The sequence below is a fragment of the Beta vulgaris genome, chromosome 9 (assembly GCF_026745355.1).
Source record: "Beta vulgaris subsp. vulgaris cultivar EL10 chromosome 9, EL10.2, whole genome shotgun sequence".
Classification (NCBI taxonomy): domain Eukaryota; kingdom Viridiplantae; phylum Streptophyta; class Magnoliopsida; order Caryophyllales; family Amaranthaceae; genus Beta; species Beta vulgaris.
Genome location: NC_079210.1, coordinates 47,983,956 through 48,004,377, shown reverse-complemented (window position 1 = coordinate 48,004,377; position 20,422 = coordinate 47,983,956). Strand labels below are relative to the sequence as shown.

The following is a 20,422-nucleotide window of genomic DNA, read 5'->3' as shown; positions in this document are numbered from 1 at the left end:
TCAAAATTTTATAATTTTTGTGTCATTCGAAAGTATTAAAAAAATATTTTAAAATAACTCATTCATAATATTTTTCAGTTCTATAGTAAATTAATGTGTGTATAAGAAGAAGTACTCACTATATATGCTAATTAACGTATTAAAGTAAGTTGTTGCGTGCAAATTTTTTTTTTTTTTTTGGTACATATTGAAAGTTAGGACACCCTTCTCTCAAGGGATGCGTGCAAATAGAATCAGGAAAATATACACAAACAAAAAAACAAAAAAAAAGTCAGAAATCACATCTTCTTCATGAAAAAACTACGCATTTACCCGGGTCCTTCGACTATATACATATTTTCGAGAGTTTTAAGCGCGTCTCATAAACAAACACCCATTTTTAGCCAATCGGATCAATTATAAGTAATTTGTTAATTCTAAAAGCCACATAGGTAATTTTGGCAAAAGGGATTTAAGATTATAAATTAATTTAAAATATTAAAACGCAACATATGTGAATTAGCCAAATGAGATTTAAGATAATAATAAACGGAGGAAGCATTATGGAGATATGGAGGAAAATAGATAAAGTGGGGAATACATGGTGTATTAATGATGGTCAACTAATTTTAATGACTCAAATAGAGGTCAATTAGGGTTTAGTGAAAGTGGCAGGAATTTCATGAAACAGAGGGAGTAGTTGTTAGTTTAGGATGATTAAAGTATGAAATTCCATATTATTTGATGTTGTTGATAATGCTAAGCCAATATTCTTCTTCTTAACGTATTATATGCGTTGGGTAGGGGGAGACTGGAATTCTATTTTTGGGGACCTGAGAATTTTCACACCTTTTTATTTAATCTTTGAAGAAATTTTCTAATGTGTACGTGTTCATAGCACACATACATAGAGCTGGGCACAAGTCGTTCCCTTCATTGCTAAAAATTACCACTTGGAAAAAACAAAAAGTTAAAAACATTAAACCTCCCTTACTCGTGGTGTTAACCCAATTACTTCCAAAGTACGAGTACATTTATATTATTATTACTAAAGATGTCTTAGTGTAGTGATTAATATTAAGGCACTGTGAACGATATATCATAGGTTCAAAATCCCCCTCTCCTTCTTTGTACTTCCAAAAAGTCGCCCAATCGGCTTTTTATGAGCTTGATTGCGGGGGCTATGGGGTTTCATTTTGGCGTTTTGACATCTTTATGAAAAAATATAATCATCCGGAGTAAAATATATATGAATTCTCTCTGATTAAAATGATTTTACATTTCTGAAATTATCATCAACCATCTGGATTCATTTCCTGTTTAGTTGTTTGTTTATATGTTAGTCTATGTTATTGCTTTCTTACTGTTTATACTGGTTAGGTGTAAGGTTGTGTTAACTGTTAACTTGGTTTTCCCAAACCTTGCCTTCTAGGGATTCCTATATACTAATGTACTGTGAGTAATTATGTATTTATGTTGTCATTTTTTAATTGTGATCATTAAGCAATCATCCATGGAGGGTTGTGGCTTGTAACTAAAGCATGAAAGCAAGATTGTCTAGATGTCTATTGCCACTTTGGAATGTGCATGGCGGAGCTTTAATTTAATTTTTGTTTTTAACTAAGAAATATACATGTTTAAAGATGAAGCTAAGCTACATCACCATGGATCTTGATGTGGTTTGACAGTTTGTGTTGCAAAATTACACCAAAGTTCGCCATCTATGTTTAACAGGCTGTTAGTGGTTGCTTTTGAATCTATATGGATATGGTTTTTCTTACCGTTCCAGGTAGAGATGGCCACTGGTGCGAGCTGGTTCGTGGGCCCTAATGGACCGGGTTGAGATTTCACGGCTCAGGATAGGACCGTGAAATTCACAATTTGGGTGGGCTGGTCTACGGGTTGAAAAATCTTAACCCACACCGTTCTGTTACCGATTTTCACGATTTGGGAAGTGGTATTGGTGGTTCGTGGGCCTAGCGGACTGGCGGCCCAACATAAGATTTTTTTTTAATAGTTATATAATCATTTATTATTGTTATATAAAACCTTTAATATTATTATAAAATCATTAATATTAATGAATAATTTCTTTATTTTTGAATTTGATTGAATTATAATATATGCAATTTGATTAAAATATATACAATTTGATTAAAATATATACAATTTGGTATAAAAATAAATAATAATAATAATACTTAATAGTAATGATATAAAATAAATAATATAATAATAATATTAAAAATAATAATAAGAGTAATTAGTAAAATAAATTATACCAACATAATAATAATATTTAACAAAATGGTTATAAAAGAATGGAGTTGAACTGAACTGAATTGAACTGATTGGAGCTGAACTAAACTGAACTAATTGGAGCTGAACTAAACTGAACTGAACTGAAAATAAGCTGGGGAGAACAGACCCTTAGTTAAAAAACTGATGTTTGAAGATTAATCGAAGGCTATAGTCAACGACTTCTACATGATGATTCTTTTATTGGAGCAAATAGATTGTCATTATGATCTTCCAGTTCTCTCCATCTAACCTCTTCCAGAAACCCACTATACACATAAATTAGTCATCTATGTAGAAAATAAAGTCAAGTTTCTTCTGTAGAATAATTTGATCTCAAATTTTGAATATTAGTCTTCAAAAACTAAAGTATAAAGAATTTAGTTATTTGACATTTGTATTGTATAATAAGAGACCTTTTATTATTCAATTTACAATGTACAAATATGATATGTTTTGACAACTGTATTATTGAAATTGACTTCATCTTAACTAAGTTGGTAAGAGAGAGAATGAGAGAGAATTCTAGAGAGAGAATCCCCCAAATCCAATGGCAGATTGTGTCAAACAAAAAACACAGACACTAAACCTTTCAAGCTCGACGCACCTGCTTCGTTAACTTCCTCCCAATCTCCATCACCAACTCAGAAATTGCAAAGATATTCAGGTCCCATGGATACATTTAGTACATATACATTCCTATAGTGAGAGAACATCAAACCCACAAATATGCATTTGTACAATTCAAATATCATTGTACAATTCAAATATCCTCAATCCCTTCCCACTGCGATTCGAGATGTTCATGGACAAAGATTAGAGCATCTCCGTATCACAGTTCACCCTGCAAAATCTGATAAAACCCCTTACCCCCATAACCCAAACCTATCCTTCTTACCTTCACCTCCCCAAAACCAAAACCCATAAATAAATCTCAAACTCCCATCAGTAAAGAAGCAAGAAGGGATGCAAGATCATACAAAGAAGTAGCTTCTGCCATTCCAAATAATGAGCTCTAGAGCGTTAGGGGAAGATACAGAAATGATCAGGGAGTCTCTTGGAGAAATAGACATTGAAGGAGACTTTGTCGCAGCTCTAAAAGCCAAGAAATGCGAAGAAAAGGAGGAAATGCTACAAAGAAGCTCCATTGCTGTTGCTTTGTCTGCCCAATCATCGGAAATGCTAATGGATATTATCCTCTTGCAGGGGGTAAACAACTTATCAATCTCACCCATGGGTGGTATGCTACATCTGATTACGTTTGTCTCTATGGAGGACAAAGAAGACATGCTGAGGAGTAAATGGTTGGATCAATGGTTTGAATCTATTAGTGATGTCAAAAACAATTCATCAACCTTATGGCGAGAAACTTGATTGTGTGTATATGGAGTTCCTTTGGTGGCATGGTGCTATGAAAACTTTTACAACATTGGTTGTATTTTTGGCTGAGTTAAATCAGTTAACTGTAAAGACTTTGAATACGCTCAAATTTTGGTAATTATAGATTGCCTCTTTGAGATAAATGGAAATGTCTCGCTGGAAGTAGATGGCAGACAATGCCTAGTCCTCGTAACAGAATGCAAAGGTCAATGGGGCAACTTATCATCCCATAAAAAATCACCTATCAAATCTCCTGTCAAACCAGATGCAAAAAAAATCACCTTTTCAGAAACCTCAAATCCTGCCCCTGAACCAGATCCTCCACTACCAATCTCAAACAAAAAAAATCCAGAAAGCTCAGACCTCGTTATTGGTGATGACGTTCCACTATGTCACAATAATGATTGCTTAGGAAATCCCTCAAAAACTCCCTCCAGCCAAAACCAACCTTCAAGTTTCCCTGACCTCAGCATTCCTAAAAACCCCCTTTTAATGTCAACTCTGACGTATACATTAACTCTCCCCAAAAAGTTCCCCATTGCCAAGCTATCCAACTCATCAACTTAAATGATGCTTCAAACTCTTGTACCCAATCACCTGCTATCCAAGGCATTAGCCAAATCAAAAACAAAGAAGGGCCACGGAAAAAACTTATTTCTAAAACCTCCCCAGCCCACCAAAAGCCCAATTTTGTTTCCCACCCATCCCCTCATCCTAAGCCCTCTTCTACTGCCTCTCAAAACAAGTTAGTGGTCCCAACTTTTAATAAATTTGGGCCACTAATTAGAAACCCCAAATCAAACTCAACCTCCTCCACCACAAATGGATCCTCATCAGACTCAGGCCCACTCTTCCCCCCAGGGTTTGAAAGCGATATCCCAGTCCAAACCAAGATAGCCCACATGCAGAAAAGAAAGAAAAAAATGGAGAAAAAACGAAAACTCAAGGCTCTGTCATCCTCAGACCACAGTTTCAAGCCCTACAGCTCACCACTAAAAAACATAGGTTCCATAAAAGTGGATGACATCATTGATATGGCAGATCTTCTGGGTCTCTCTTTTGATGGCGATAAAGCAGAACTAAGAGAGAGAATCCAATGCATTTTGCTTGGTCAAAGGCAAGATTGGAATGAACATCAACAATAAGTCCCAATTTCTCTCACCAAACATATTGACAAATGATCATTATTTCATGGAATATAAGGGGTCTTAACTCCAATATCAAGAAAAGTGCCCTTCTCAAATTAATCTCCTCACATGATCCACACTTTGTTTTTATCCAAGAAACAAAAATGGATGCCTTTAATCCAAGATTCAATAGATCCTTCTGGAAAGTTGGGGACATGGAACTCTTATTTTCACCATCTTCGGGAAACTCAGGTGGATTACTATCTCTTTGGAGGAGTAATTATTTCACGGCAGAATCACATTACGTAGAGAAAAGCTGGTTTGCAATCTCTGTCCAAATCCCATCTCTGAACTTCAAAGGATGTGTTATAAACATATATAATCCGTGTGATAGAGAAGAAAGAGCTCAAGTATGGAACTCCCTCTCAGAATACTGCCTAAATGTCCAATGCCCATGCCTACTAATAGGTGACTTCAATGAGGTGCTTGACCCTCTTGAACGGGGCAGCAATTGTGTATCTCAATCAGGAGTCACGGAATTTAAAGATTTTGTTAGCAAGGTTCAACTGACTGAAAATACCTACCAAAAACGGTTGGTTTACTTGGTTTCGTGGCCAAGCCAAAAGTAAACTGGACCTTCTCCTTGTAAATCCAGATTGGATTGCGAAATTCCCTGCCCTTCAACTCTCACTCCAAAAACGAAGCATTTCAGACCATTGTCCTCTCCTAGTTACTTCAAAAGACATCAATTGGGGACTGAAACCATTCAGGTTTCAAAACTGTTGGCTCAGTCATCTGGGTTGCATGCGCATTATTAAAGAAGTATGGAATGATGCTGCCTCTCTCACCATGATAGACAAATTGAAATTGGCCAAGGGGAAGTTAAAGGAATGGAACCAAAAAGAATTTGGCTTTCTTGACCAAAATATCGCTGATCTTGAGGAGGAAATTAATGAAATTGACCTCTTATCAAACTCTCGACCTCTCACAGATGAAGAGCTCTCTTATAGAAGATCTGCCCAAACGGATTTGTGGATGTGGCTAAAAAGGAAAGAAGTGTTTTGCGCCCAAAACTCAAGGGACAAGTGGCTAAAAGAGGGGGATAGGAACACAAAATACTTCCACACCTTAGCATCAATACACAAAAGGAAAAACTCCATATTATCATTGTCTACTAACGGTGTTATTATTGATAATCCTGCAGGTATATAAGATGAGGCAGTGTCTTTTTTCTCAAACATATTTCATGAAGAATACTCTTCAAGGCCAACTTTTGAGGGGCTAAATTTCAAAAAATTAACACCCTTGCAAGCGGAAAATCTGATAGCCCCATTCTCACGGTTGGAAATTGATAAAGCAGTCAGTTCTTGCAACCCACAGAAAGCGCCGGGCCCAGACGGGTATAATTTCGCCTTCATCAATGAGGCATGGGAAGTAATAAAATGGGATGTATATAATATTTTTGACGAATTTTGGAAGTCTAGCCAATTGCCGAAAGGATCAAACGTGGCTTTCATTGCCCTTATAGCAAAATGTGAATCACCGAAAGGACTCAAAGACTTCAGGCCTATTAGCATGGTAGGCTGTATTTACAAAATAATAGCAAAGTTTCTAGCAAGAAGATTGCAGCAGGTTATGGACTCACTCATATGCCCTTATCAATCCTCTTTCATTGATGAGAGGCAGATTTTGGATGGCGCCTTAATTGCATGAGAGCTTATTGACGCTTGTAAAAGAAAAAAGATCCAATCGACCATTCTCAAATTAGATTTTCACAAGGCTTTCGATAGTGTGGCTTGGAGCTTTCTTGAATGGACCTTGAAACAGATGAACTTCCCTCAAAAATGGCGATTTTGGATTCTAACTTATGTTAGAAGTGCTGCTGCATCAATTCTGATTAATGGTTCTCCTACTATCCCATTCAAGCTTCATAAAGGGTTGCGACAGGGTGACCCCCTCTCACCTTTCCTATTCAATCTGGCAGTGGAAACTCTTAGTCTGATGATTCAAAAAGCTAGCTCTCTTGGGCTTCGGGAAGGAGTCGCAATCTCTAGGGGAGGGACAAAATTAACTCACTTGCAATTTGCCGATGATACAATAATTTTTGCCCTCCCAACATAGAGTATCTCCTCAACATAAAGAAAACCCTCATTCTCTTCCAGTTAGCTTCGGGTTTAAAGGTAAATTTTCATAAAAGTTCTCTCCATGGTATTCATATTGATGATGCGTGGCTTGCGTCAACGACAGATATGCTCTTGTGCAAAGTTGGAGGATTTCCGATCAAGTATTTGGGCCTACCAATCGGGGGTAATGTGGCAAGACTGTCTTCTTGGGATCCAGTAATAAAGCGTATGGAGAAAAAATTGGCTACATGGAAGGAAAGTTTTTTATCTTTGGCAGGAAGATTAACTCTCATAAAGGCGTCCATCTCCAGTCTTCCCATGTATTACTTATCTCTTTTTCCTATTCCTAAGGGAGTCCTAGACAAGATCAATAAGTTGCAGCGACAATTTTTGTGGAGTGGTGGATCAACAAAATCATATTTAGCTTTGACATCATGGAAGATCTTAGAGTTACCCAAGCAATATGGGGCCCTTGGATGTGGGAATCTGCTTCACCGAAACCTTTCACTCCTGTTCAAGTGGTTATGGAGGTTTCTTCATGAACTACAATCCCTTTGGCGCAAGGTAGTAGCGGAGAAATATGGATACTACCCCCATATGTTACTCTATGAACTCAATACTCCATCTAATGGAGGTCCATGGAGAAATATATGTGCATCAATCCTTAAAAATCAGGCTACAAGCAATCTCCTAAAAACTGCCATCAAAAGGCGAGTTGGGAACGGCTCTCAAGCCCTATTTTGGCAGGACCAATGGCTAGGCCATATCCCCTTAAAAGCCCAATTTCCCCGATTGTTCTCTATTGCACCAAATCCTCATGCTTCCATTTCAGCGTGTGGATATTGGGCAGGTCATGTTTGGACCTGGAATTTCACATGGGGCCGCCCTCTAAGGCCCAGGGACAGGTTGGAATGGGAGAATCTCCAGGCCCTTTTGGAGAATGTCCACTATCATTAACGGACGAAGACTCCTTCTCATGGGCCCGCTCAAAATCGGGTGATCTCTGTGTGAAGTCTATTAGTCTGGAGCTGGCAAAAGAAGAAGGTGGGCTGCACCCACTTTTCGCAAAGTGGAAAAAAACTGGATGGGCCTTATCCCCCCTAGGATTGAAGTTTTCACTTGGTTGGCCTTGAGAGGCTAATTAAACACCAGATCCAAGTTGGCAAGGCTGAAAATTCTCCCCATAAATGAAGATCTGTGCGTTTTATGCTCGTCTCACCAAGAAGATGTTGACCATCTTCTCCTTCACTGCTCTTTCGCAAGGAACCTATGGTATTGGTGGCTAGATCTGTAGAAATTAAATTGGGTTTTCCTTAGTACTCTCATCGAAGCCTTTGATCAATGGCATCTCTATAGGCCATCTCCTTTCTTCAATAAGGTATGGATTGCAATGTTTTCAATTATTATCTGGACAATATGGAAAGAGAGAAACTCTCGAATCTTCAAAAATGTCGCATGCTCAATCCTCCAACTCCAGGACCTCTCTTTAATCCGACTAAGCTGGTGGATTAAGGGGTGAGGGAGTTTATTTCCATACCCCGGAGATGAAATTATAAGAAACCCTCTATGTCTCTCATGGTCCGAGCCTCGAGCCTCGGCTGCGATGCTACTGCCGCCGGTAGAAAAAGCTTGGATGCCTCCTCCCTCAGATGTCATCAAATGGAACGTTGACGCATATGTAAATCCCTCTTTCTCAATGTCAGCTATAGGAGGAGTCCTCCGAAACAGCAATGACCATTTTATGTGTATGTTCTCTAGCCCAATACCACCAATTGAAATTAATTCTGCTGAAGTTTTGGCCATCTACAGAGCAATCAAAATCATCATGGCTTATGAAAGCATGCGAAAATTGCGGGTGACCATTGAATCGGACTCGTCAAATGGTGCAACGATAGTCAGGGTGGGCCATGGAATTTAAGCTTCCAGTTAAATTTCATTCGCAATGCAAGGGGGAAGTGGATGGATATCAACATTATCATTCACAAAGGAAGAAGTTCCAACATGGTGGCAGATTGCTTGGCTAAACAAGGTCTTCTGAGGAATGCTGAATTTTTAGCTTGGTTATAGCCTTCTCTGAACTGTCATCAATGTACTTCTCATTCTCATGGACCTGATAATGCTCTGTATGATCTAAGATGTACTTTTGATAATGAGCCTATGGCCAAATTAACAGGGGCGGCTTTTAGCATGTTCAACATGTTCCATGGAATAGGGCCCATTTATTTATTTATTTATTTATTTTGGCAATTCAAAGTTGTTATTATTGACTACCAAAAAAATATGGTGAGGTTACAACCAAGCACAATGAGCTGACCTCAGTAGAACAGACTCTACCTGAGGACAAAGCCCAAGCACAAAGCTACAAAACAGCAAGATTAATAGACTAACAAATGTCTATCATCTTCTTTACATAAGCAAGCAACTCTAAAGATAATATCTTTAACCACCTGGCTACAATCTAAACACTTGCCATTGAATATTTTGTTATTTCTTTGACCCCACACTGCATAAATGGTTTCACTGAAACACATTGTATAGAGAAAGTTCAAGTAGTAAAAAGAAAAAGTTTATCTACTTATTTGGACTATTTTTTTTCACAATATGATTATGTGAAGTATGGATGAGCTATTACATTATTGAATTCTTCAAATACGAGATCGCACAAGGCCTCTATATAGTTCGAGACGGGCCTGACCAAATAAAATAAAAATCCCAAATTATACAAAAAAAAACTGTATTATTGAAATTGTCTATATATTTAATAGTTTTTTTTTTAATTTCTTTTTGTTGCAGAGAAGACTTAATTAAAGGCCGATTATTGCTTTCAAAATCAGTTTTGCTTTGTACAATCTCCAATACATTTTACCATTGGAATTTACTGATACATCGTATAAATTGCATTATTACAGTTTACAAGCGTAAATTATAAATATTTTGGGGTGGTATCTGGTATGCAAGACCATGGTTGAAATCTTGTTTACATTACTACTGCTACCCTTTATGACATTTTGTACACCAATAAAATTAAAAGGTGTATCAAACTATACAATTTAATATAATCCATTAGATCATTATAAGTGGTTGGTGAAGCGTGAATTACAAAATTTTCGATGTGATATGCAAGACTAAGGTTGAAATTTTGTTTACATCACTTCTTTCGTCTTCCCTTTATTTCAACTCTTTTACCTTCATATTGAGTAACTAATCTTTTTCGTATGATCAAGTTTACGTATTAGGCTAGGAGTGCAGGCATGCAGTATGCAGATGATTCTCGTGGTATGACCATTGTTGGTGATTATAGACGTAAGCCATAATTTACGAAAAATAGAGAATGAATAAATTAGTATTGTTTCCGCTTATAGTATGCTGATCACTTTTGCCTGGTTCTCCAATTCCAAAGCTATAGCTGCCACCTATAATTTGTTGACTACCATGCCACAAACGTGCATCGATTAAAAGATGATCCACATTTGTAGGTATATTCACCTCCGACATATTTAAGGGCATGTCTTTCCCAGGAGTTACCATAACATCTTTACCACTTGGATGATAAAAAAACTCAACTCGATCATTTACGTACCGTGAACCAATTATGTCTCCAAAAACCTTAATAGGAACATTTCCATAGTTGAGCACTATCTGAAGCTTTGCTTTGCTAGATTGTTGAATGTTGGCCATCTTTGATTATTATTTTCTCCTACATTGAATCGAGTAAGTACAAATTTAAGTATGTTAGAATCAGTTAACTTTGTTTAATTTTTGTGAGAGATATGAGATATAATCAGTATCGGCAAATATACATACATTTTCCGATACTGATTATTATCTCATATCTACCAAAATTTAATATGAAATTTTTTCTATAGGTTACTTATGGTTTATGCATAGTGTATCTACATATATCATCAAAATTATGATCTGCATTGAATTTGCATGGCTAGTGAACTAGGATATAAAAGTACAACATTGATGAATAAATATTGCATGGAAATGCACTATCAAGTAACAACTCCTTTATTAAGATGAACAAGGAGATGAGGGCCCTTACCTTAACTTGCAAGTGCTTCGATGTACTCCGACTGGTTTTGTACTAAATAATCCTATGTTTGGTCACCTTTATATAGAGATCACACTCGAATATATTTTTCTTCTTTTTTTAGCAACGATCCAACTTATATTATTCGACGCTATTGATAATGCTAACCCAATATTCTTTTTCTTATCATCTTATGTGGGTGGGTGGGTGGGGACACTGGAATTCTATTCTTTAGGACCCGAGGATTCTCATATCTTTATTTTATTCTTTGAAGGAATTTTCTAATATAATGTGTGTGACATGTGTCCATGGAACACATGTGACTCCGCACAAATTGTGCCCTTCATTTCTAAAAAAATACAACAAGAAACAACAAAAAAATTAAAAGCATTAAACCTCCTTACACGTTTATATTTGATAGAGAAAATAATTCTATCAACGTTAATCCAATCACTTTCAAAATCTGAAATTCTGTATTATATTAACTCATTCAGAATTGATGCACGTTGTTGAAAAAGAAGGATGAAGGATATGGATGGAAATATAAGGTGGAGATATGAATCGCATCAAATAATGCATTAAAAGTTTATTAGAATTGACGACAATGATGGTGAAATGACAATCAAAGAATAACCTAATGACTATTATTGTTAAAACTACAGTTTTTCATCATATTTTTTGCATCATATATTCTTACAAGTTTCCAAATTTAACATATACCCTTCATTTTTCAAAAAAATCCACAACATGTCCTTAATCACTAACTGACATCAACTCCGTTAGTCATTATTAACCCTTAATTATCCTAATTAAACCCTCTAATCATAATTAACTCATCTAAACCTAACTCTAACCCTTAATCTAATATTAACCCTAACCCCACCCCTCTTCCCCACCCACCCCTACAGCCCTATCCACCACCCTCGCAGCCCCCCTTCCCCTCCCGGGTAGCCCCACTTCCCGATTCCTGATGTTGTTGACTTGTTGGGATTGCTCCAGTTCTTGCTATTGTTTGGATATTAGATCAGGGGTTAGGGTTAGAAGAGGTTAAGTTTAGATGAGTTAATTAAGGTTAGAGGATTTCATTAGGGGTTAATGATTTAATGAGTCATTAAGGACATACATGTTGTGAACTTTTTGAAAAGTGGAAGGTATATGGTGAATTTAAAACTTGTAAGTGTATATGATGTAAAAAAAAATATTTATTGAAGGTATATGGTTGAAAAAATGGTTAAAACTATACAATATTTAAAACCTTAGGATTGGATTTATTTGAGCTTCTGTTTTAGTACATTTGTTGCATTGGGTGCAAATTTTTTTTATACAAAATAGCACTTAAAATATAATCTAATTGTTGCATGTGAATCATAAAACAATATATAATGTCTAAAAGTCATAAATCAATTTTTCAAGCATATCAAGGTAGAAAAGGGTAATTATCTAAGAGAATTGGTGGACAGGTTAAAACAAAAAAAAAAAAGAAGGGCCTTGAAAAAAGATTAGAGATGAACAAAGAAATCTAGCTAATTATCATAACATAAAGCAGAATCTCGAGGCCAAGATATTTGGTGTCCTTATTCGACGTCATTTGTTGCATTTATTAAGTGTTATATATCATTGTTTTAAAAATTAAATAGTTTCAAAACGATAAAAATACATGTATGGAGCTCAGGATAAGAAGAAATAATATTTGGTTTACAATGAAAAACTTTAGTATAGTAATTCAATCATAACTTATAATATCTATTTCAAAAATTTATAATTTTTGTATCATTCGAAAGTATTTAAAAAACATTTTAAAATAAGACTCATTCTGTCATTCATAATATTTTTTAGTTCTATAGTAAAGTAATGTGTGTATAAGCAGAAGTACTCACTATGCTATTTTTTTTTTTTTTTTTTTTTTGAGGGGAAACAAAAAAAAAAATAAAAAAAAAATAGCATAGTGAGTACTTCTGCTTATACACACATTACTCACTATGCTATTTAACGTATTAAAATAAGTTGTTGCATGCAATTAGAATTAGGAAAATATGCACACAAAAAAATGTCAAAAATTACATCTTCTTCATGAAAAAACTAGGCATTTACGCGGGTCCTTCGACTATATACGTATTTTCGGGAGTTTTAAGTGCGCGTCATAAGCAAACAACCATTTTCAATCAACCGGATCAACTATTAGTAATTTATTAATTCTAAAAGCCACATAGGTAATTTTGGCGAATGGGATTTAAGATTATAAATTAATTTAAAATATTAAAACGCCACAGATGCGAATTAGCCAAATGAGAGTTAAGATAATAATAAATGGATGAAGCATTATGAAAATAAGGAGGAAAATAGATAAAGTGGGCAATACACGGTGTATTAAATAATGATGGTCAACTAATTTTAATGACTCAAATAGAGGTCAATTATTAGGATTTAGTGAAAGTGGCGAAAATTTCTTGAAACGGAGGGAGTAGTTGTTAGTTTAAGATGATTAAAGTATGAAATTCCATATTATTTGATGTTGTTGAAAATGCTAAGCCAATATTCTTCTTCTTAACGTGTTATGTGCGTTGGGTATGGGAGATTGGAATTTTATTCTTCGGGACCTGAGATTTTTCACACCTTTATTTTATTATTTGAAGAAATTTTCTAATGTGTATGTGTCCATAGCACACATAGAGCTGGGCACAAGTCGTCCCCTTCATTGCTAAAAATTACCACTTGGTAAAAACAAAAAAGTTAAAAATATTTTTTTTTTTTTAAAATAACATTAATTCATTGATTCAAAGTCATACGACATCCAAAAAAAAAAAAAAAAAGTTAAAAACATTAAACCTCCCTTACTCGAGTTAACCCAATTACTTCCAAAATACGAGTACATTTATATTTATTACCAAGATGTCTTAGCCTTGTGATTAACTAGCATTTTTTGCACGCGATGCGTGCTTCGATTTTTTTCGAAACAAAAATTCAGTTTTCTTCGACATAAGGGTTAAAATTTGAACATTAGACATACGAACTATAATTGTTTTTAGTTGTAAAATTTGATTGGTTTATTCTCTATCACTTAAGTCTCCCACCAATCTTTTTTTTTTTTTACTTTTCAAAGATAACTTTTATGAACAAAATAGAAATTTTATTGAATTTGTTTATGATTTTTAATATTATAATTTTTATTTGATTTTTGAATTAAGTACACTACTTCATAGATTGTGAAGAAAGTGCACACTTTGATTTTAAGTCAAATTTTTGTGAATATTTTTGTGAGTATGTATTGACGGTGTAGTGTATTGGTTGTAGTTTGTAAGTGAATTTTTTAGTTTTGTAAAGTTTTCTCATTTGAGTGATCTGTATAATGTAAATTATGCAATTCTTGATTTTAGTTGACTTGTGAATGATTGTTATAATTTTATTTCCAATATTATTGTTTTAAGCCCCCATTTCGTTTGTAAGTGAATTTGTAATTTCGAAAGGAAAGAGGGGTAAAATAGTCTCTTCCTTTGGAGACACCATAGCTCCCCCCTTCCCTTATATAATAGAGATTATCCATTTTTTCAACTACATAACAATCGACTAATGTGAAATAACTTTGAAGATTAGAAGAATTATGTACCTGTTTGAAAGTTCGAAAATCGTCGGGACGGATGTGTGAGTATGTAATTGTGAATGGTTTTTGAGAACAATGATTTGTAAGTGAATTTTGTGATTGTTTTGTATGTATTGACGTACTATATTAGTTTTAGTTTGTAAGTTAATTTTAAGTTTTTTGTAAAGTTTCTGATTATGTGAGTGATTTGCGTGATTTCTTCAACGTGATTTTCTCAATTCTTTGAGTGATATGTAAAGTTTCTTGATATAAGTGATTTGTGAGTGATGTTGAAATTTAATTTCCGGTGGCTTTATTTGAACCCCATTTTGGTATTGATATTGTTTTTGTAATTTAGTAAGGGAATGGGGGCAAAATAGTCAGTTCAAAAGAGGACACCATAGGTCCCCCTTCCCTTATGTAATAGAGATATTGAGGTACTGTGAACGATATATCACAGGTTTAAAATCCCCCTCTCCTTCTTTGTACTTTCAAAAAGTCGCCCAACCGGCTTTTTATGAGCTTGATTGCGGAGGCTATGGGTTTGATTTTGGCGTTTTGACATCTTTATGAAAAAATATAATCATCCGGAGTAAAATATATATGAATTCTCTTTTAAATGATTTTACATTTCTGAAATTATCATCAACCATCTGGATTCATTTCCTGTTTAGTTGTTTGTTTATATGTTAGTCTATGTTTTTGCTTTCGTACTCTTTATACTGGTTAGGGGTAAGGTTGTGTTAACTGTTAACTTGGTTTTCCCAAACCTTGCCTTCTCGGGATTCCAATATATTAATTTAGTGTACGTGAGTAATTATGTATTTATGTTGTCATTTTTTAATTGTGATCATTAAGCAATCATCCATGGAGGGTTGTGGCTTGTAACTAAAGCATGAAAGTAAGATTGTCTAGGGCTCCGTTTGGTAGGGCGTAAAACGTTTTCTCGGAAAACTGTTTTCCTCTATTTTCAGTTTTACATTGTTTGGTTGGCAAAAGAGTGTAAAACCATTTTCCCTTGGGGTAAAATTACTCTCCCAAGGATGGAAAACCATTTTCCTTTCAAAATGAAGGGAAAACTATTTTTCTTCTCTCTCTTGTACACTCCTATCACTACCTCCTTACTTTCCCTTTCATTTTTCTTTCATTTCATGAGTTTTTTTTTACATCGAACCAAACAATGGAAAACTAATTTTGGAATTATGTTTTCCATTGTAAATTGTTTTCCATGAAAATCATTTTACACTGAAAATATTTTACGCCCTACCAAACGGAGCCTAGATATCTATTACCACTTTGGAATGTGCATGGTGTATTGGTGTTGAGCTTTAATTTAATTTTTGTTTTTAACTAAGAAATATACATGTTTAAAGATGAAGCTAAGCTACATCACCATGGATCTTGATGTGGTTTGACAGTTTGTGTTGCAAAATTACACCAAAGTTCGCCATCTATGTTTGACAGGCTGTTAGTGGTTGCTTTTGAATCCATATGCATATGGTTTTTCTTACCATTCCAAGTAGAGATGGGCCAGATGGGCCATATGGCCACTTGTGCGAGCTGGTTTGTGGGCCCTAGTGGGCCGAGTTGAGATTTCACGGCCCAGGATCGGTCGTGAAATTCACGGTTTGGGTGGGCTGGTCCACAGGTTAAAAAATCTTAGTCCACACCGGTCTGTTACCGGTTTTCACATTTCGGGAAGTGGTTCGTGGGCCTAGGCGCCTAGCGGGCTGGCGGCTAAACATAAGATTTTTTTTAAAAGTTATATAATCATTTATTATTGTTATATAAGACCTTTAATATTATTATACAATTATTAATATTAATGAATAATTTGTTTATTTTTTGGATTTGATTGAATTATAATATATGCAATTTGATTAAAATATATACAATTTGATTAAAATATACACAATTTGGTTAAAATATACACAATTTGGTTGAATAGTTATTTGGGCTGGGCTGGACCACTTGGGCTGGGCTGGACCGCTTTCGTGGACCGGGCTGATTGATTTTAGTAGCAGGCTTTCGTGGGCTAGACTCAAAAAATTTGGCCCACGATCCACCCACCAATTTCACGATTCGCGTTGGACTGGAGCGGTCTTTTCGCGGGCTCAGCCAGCGGATTGGGCTGAATTAACCCGCGATGTTGGCCTATCTTTAGTTCCAAGAGTCATGCAACAAATAAAGTAGCCAGTAACAAAGTCAACGTTGGAGTTGGTAAGAGTTGGCAGGGACTTATTAAGTTAATTGAAGGTGAATCGAAGGCTATAGTCAACGCCTTATACATGATATGATTCTTTTATTGGAGCAAATAGATTGTAATTATGATCTTCCACTTCTCTCCACTAAACTCCTTCCACAAACCCACTATACACATAAATTAGCCATCTATGCAGAAAATAAAGTCAAAGTTTTTTCTGTAGATATAATCTGATCTCAAATTTTAAATATTAGCCTTCAAAAACTAAAGTATAAAGAATTTAGTTTAATTGACATTGGTATTGTATGATGAAGGACCTTTAATTATTTCGTGTACAAATATGATATCTTTTGACAACTGCATTACTAAATTGGCTGGCCCAAATATTTAATATAGTTTTTTTAATTTCTTTTGTTGCAAAGAAGATTTTTTTTTTTTTTGAAAATAACATTGATTCATTGATTCAAAGTCATACAACATCTATAATAGAAGTAGAAACTAAACAAATATATATCAAAATGAAGTAAATACAATTCTAATATGATAAAACCATGATCGTTGAGTAGATCTTGCACTTCTGAACACCCTCGTCTTTTACATCGCTGTCTGATACAGCCTTCTGCAAGGGGGTCTCTCGATCTTTTGTCGTTTTGAAGTAGAACTGGATTTAATTCAATTGATTGTAAATGAAGTCTTGACATCTGTTGCAACTCCGCACAAATTTCGATCAACAAATTAACATCTAGAATTACACAAAAACCCAAAAACAACGTCTCCAAACTCTCACATGGAGAGAGATAAAACCCAATATATGGGTAGATAAAACCCAATATATGGGTAGATATAACCCAATATATGGGTAGAAAAACTCTCCATTAGAGAGAGACTAAAATTTATTAGAAACATAAACATGAAAAACTAGTAACAAAAGGAGAAAGGGGGCTTACCATCGCCCAAAAGGGTGGTGGTATCCCCTAGGTTGAAAATTAGGGTTTTATGGGAGAGGAGAGAGAAGAGAGAAAAAAAAGTTGAGGGGAGGCTGATTCGATGGATTTATTGGTGCCTTGTTGCAAAGAAGACTTAATTAAAGGTTGTTATTGATTTCACAAAAATTATTAAAAGAGACGGTCTAATTTTAATATAAAAGTAAACTTAGTTACTAAATGAATTAAACTAGTCACCAAATGAAATTAACCTACTCACTATATTGGGCTTACCATTGCCTAATTTTAATTTAAAAGTAGGAGGTCTCTTACAAGACAAACTCTACATTATGTAACTTGCATTATTACAATTTACAAGTAGTTGTGTAGCGTAAATTAGAAAGTCTTTGGGGTGGTGTGTTAGACCAAGTAGAAATTTCGTTTATATATATTACTACTGTTCTTTATAGCTTGTTATACACAGATGATATTAAAAAGTGTATCAAACTGATAGATTATAAATCTATTCCTAGACCTCAACCATCAGCTTAAACTTTTGATTCCTTGACACAAACTATTTTTGATATTTATCCATTAGATCATTACAAGTAATTGGTATATCGTGAATTAGAAAAATCTTGGGTGCGTGATATACGAGACCAAGATTGAGATTTTTTTTGGGTGAACAACCAAAGTATCCACCACCGATAGTAGTGACTAATCCCCTCTCCCCGGGTGCTCCACTTAAGTGTAAAGGGCTGGCAAACAATCTCTTTTCATCCCAAAGATTGAGATCGAACCCTCGACTAATTGGTTAAAAGACAAAGTGAGCAACCACTTGATGTGTTTTAAAATATACCGCAAGTGCACGGTGTCTGTTTAGCAGAAACTGGCAAATACGGGTCGATCCACAGGGAGAGGAGTTCTACAGATTTATGTTCAATTATCTAACTACTTCCAGAGAGGAAATGATGAGTAATTAATAACTAAACTAGACTAAACTAGAACGCAGAAAATAGGAATTTATCAAATAATTAAAGGTCTGGGCAATCGATCGGTCCACCATGCTATATACCAGTTTAATCAATATAATATAGTTCAACAACACTTGGATTGAGGTTCAAATAAATGAAGTATTTCGCTAATCCTTGGTCAGGCATAAACAACTCCTAGATCAACATATGCCAGTACGGTCGCTCAACATAATCAAATCTACCTATTGTAACAAGCCTCTAATGAATATGATCTTTCGATTCTAATTCTTATTAGCTAAACATAACTCATGATATTGCTGTAATATCCCGAAATTTAAACTTACTTAAATTAAATAATAATAATTAGTGGCTAAATTTTTCCTTTAATCATAAGGTAAGATCGAAATTTTGTTATTCTATGTCCAAGTAATAATAATTAATTCTTTAAATAAATATATATATTATGACAAGAGTTACAATTAATAACAAGTTATGTTAAATGATTTCATTAGTTAAAGTAAGAAAACAAATAAATAACAAATAAATTACTAAACAAATTGATGGCATAAAAAGGAAAAGAAAAAAAAAAAAAAAAAAAAGAAAAGAAAAGAAAAAGAAAAAGAAAAAGGGAAGAATTTGGAAAACAGAAAACGTGAGTTTTCTTCCCCTTTGCCCCATCTCAGTTTTCTTTTCACCAAAAACCCACCCATGGATTTCTAAATCAAAAATGGGTTATTGAACACAAACAAACTTATTTGCAAAGAAAATTCATTTATCAAACCAAATTACCCAATAACCCATTGTATCCATTCAATTTCATCAATCGAATTGGGCAAAATTAGAACTCAACAATGGCTATAAAAAGCCATGTTCATTCCCTCAAACCACCATCCACTGATCACAAACAAATTCACTCAAGCCTCCTGAGATTATCGCCGGAAAACACCCCAACCGCCACCTAAACCACTTTCAAATTCTCTGTTTTTCGCAACTCTCTCTCACTCCTCTGTTTTCGTTCAGCCACCGCAACACCACCACCCTCCACTGACGACCTCCTGTGCGTCACACCGCCGGCGGCCGACCCAGCCCGTATGCCCTTCTCCGTCGCCCATATCACCTCTCCCTCGTCCTCATCTCTCTCGCTCAGCTCCTCTCTGCTCTCGCCCTCCTCTCGCCCAGTTCTTTCTCCCTCCTCTACTTGCTGCGCGCACCGCCAGACCGCCGCTACAGCACCGACGAACCCGAGTCCATAGTCGCCGGAGTTTCGCGCCTTTCGCGGCTATCGCCGGAGCCTCGTCCGTCCTCCCTTGCTCTCTGGTTCAACGTCTGCTCAATTGGAGAAGAGGTATAAAATACCTCCTTAATTTATATTCTTGTTTTAATTAAGCTTAGGCCCAAATATATATGTATCCATGTGTTATATTGTTGGTCTAAATATGGGCTGACTAATAAATCAGAAAATAAAATTGATTAGGTAAGGTGGCTTAATAATTATTTGGATTAATCTTGATGATTTCTTTAACTAGTAACTAAAATATAATACTCACTATATATATATATATAATCCTTGCAATCTTTTTATTATGAGACTAGATTGCGATAATAAAACGACTAAATAATGATATACTATGCGATAATCTTAATACTATATTTCATATAACTCTAATATATCAACTAAAGAGTAATATTAATTACGTATAGTTTGCTTGTTAAATTTAGAATAAATTAGCAGACACTTACGTATATAGTTTAGATTTAAAGAATGGAAAGTTATATTACGAGGTCTATAATTACAAATTATT

The 20,422-nt window shown here is 35.1% G+C and overlaps 1 long non-coding RNA gene across 1 annotated transcript; it reads right to left on the bottom strand.

The window, feature by feature from the left end:
* Window positions 1–10,269: 10,269 nt before the first annotated feature.
* LOC109135940 (uncharacterized) lies at window positions 10,270–11,090 on the bottom strand. The gene is made up of 2 exons (XR_008967712.1): window positions 10,956–11,090; window positions 10,270–10,601 (listed from the first exon to the last, which is right to left on the bottom strand). It is a non-coding gene; the product is annotated as an uncharacterized LOC109135940 (long non-coding RNA).
* Between the last annotated feature and the right edge of the window lie 9,332 nt (window positions 11,091–20,422).